Consider the following 2,256-nt stretch of genomic DNA (forward strand, 5'->3'; position numbering starts at 1 on the left):
GTCACATGAGTTGACTTAACTGGGTATATGTGACTGGCCTTAGCATTTCCTAACCATGAGCTAATTTCAGTCATTCTCTATATTTTATATAGCACCAGCTGTCTCCCAAGCTTTCTATCATCAATATTGTCTTAATTACCTTCTGAGATAATTACCTAATGTTATTAATTTTCCTCAAAATCATAGCTCATCAGCATAGCCCCAAAACATTCTCATGTCAATTGGAAGGAATGCATTGATTACAAAATGGAAATAAATGTAGCATATTGACTGCATAACTTCTAAATGGTACTGAGTCCTAACCAAGCTTCCCTACTCTCAAATGTGTCTTGTCCTCAGAAAGAAATGGGAGGTTAATATACCAAAAGTAGAGAAGTGCCTTCAAATATGCAGAGAGAAATTTTTTAACCTTAACATATTGTCCACCACCCTCAAGTGCCCATTTCTTCCAATTTCTTGGCAACAACAATCACTAGTCATTCATGAGGTTCTTCTAATCTCCTAGTTTTGGAAATAGCCCAAGAGAATATTCTACTGTATTTTCAAAGGGCTCTCACCACTGGGCTGAAAATGACTCCAAGTGCTATGTGTAACCTTTGAAAACTCTACTGATGGGAACAGCCTAATCTCTGAAAGCTTCTTTTAAGATGTCTCTGAGTCTCTTCTGCTTTGCATTTTTAAAATCTCCTTTGAAATGCCAGAAGTCTGGCAAATTCGAGGATGAAATAGGTCCAGTCCCCTGGATAGCAGAAAGCAGATGCTATAGGAGAAAAAAAGTTACACTGAGGCAACTGCGCCCAATTTTATCTAAATAAGCTAGTTATGGTCAAAATGGGAAATGAACATAATAGACAATGAGGACTCACTAATCATATCTAAGGGGAATTTAAGCATATGCTTTATTAAGCATGAGTTAGGTATTGATTCAAAGATAAATATGAAATATAAAAACCAATTGAATCACACTATGTAGACCATGAAAACCATAAAATTGCCTTAGTCAAACATTTGATCTTATTACCAGATTTAGTGTTATGGTAGCCAAAGGAAATACCTTCTATTATGAATAAAATTATCTAAAGACACTGATTTGGGTTCAGAAATGTCACTTTATTGAATACATATCTCTTAAGTGGTTAGGCTAGCATCATAACTGATAAAGTGACATATAGGTCTCCATGGCCTTCTCAAATGACCAGAAGACTTAAAAGTTGGGTCAGGCAGGTCAATAAATAATTTTAGGAGTTCATTATTCAGTCTCTCCCTTGAACATTCCAATATCTCTACAATTGGTGAATGGCTAACTGGAAAGTGGTCCATCAAATTATCCATTCCTTCCTGACATCAAGGGAAACACGTACGCAGAAACCCTTGTCCCCTTCATTTATTAACCAGATCCTATGGAAGACATTCTTTGGGATTCCTAAATACAAAGAAAAAAATAAAAACATTGGACTGAATGGAATTACCCAGACACAGAAATTGTCACTGATCTTCATATAGAAGTATATAGTATATAAAAATAAACTCTCATATGCCATAGAATATGTCATTACTGAAAAAGATGACACAACGTTGTAAATAATATTGTCATAAAACAGATGAGTTGGAGGGAATATTCCATTTCCAGAAAGCTCTGTGAGAGCCCCAACTAAATAATATCACTTTAAGGGTATTTATAAAGGAAAGCAATAAATGGAAACAAGATAGAAAACCTTCCGTAATAAACCCCTCTATCAATGAAATGGAGCTAATACATTTGAATTTTGACCTCACTGACCCCAATGCACTTGAAGAAGAAAAGACTCTTAAAAGTGAATTGAGGGGCAGCTGGGTAGCTCAGTGGAGTGAGAGTCAGGCCTAGAGACAGGAGGTCCTAGGTTCAAATCTGGCCTCAGCCACTTCCCAGCTGTGTGACCCTGGGCAAGTCACTTGACCCCCATTGCCCACCCTTACCAATCTTCCACCTATGAGACAATACACCGAAGTACAAGGGTTTAAAAGATTAAAAAAAAAAGTGAATTGAAGACAACCTGGTAGATTAGAATAAATATGTTCATTCTAGGGGGAATCTGGTGATGACATTAACATAACTGATTCTCATCCTATCTGAAACATATCACATGCTAGGAAAAAAATTATATATATATATATGTGAATGGCTAATTAGAAAGTGGTCCATCAAATTATCCATTCCTTCCTGACATATGTATATATTCCTGTGTATATATATATATATATATATATATATATATA

The sequence above is a fragment of the Gracilinanus agilis genome, chromosome 4 (genome assembly GCF_016433145.1).
Source record: "Gracilinanus agilis isolate LMUSP501 chromosome 4, AgileGrace, whole genome shotgun sequence".
NCBI lineage: Eukaryota > Metazoa > Chordata > Mammalia > Didelphimorphia > Didelphidae > Gracilinanus > Gracilinanus agilis.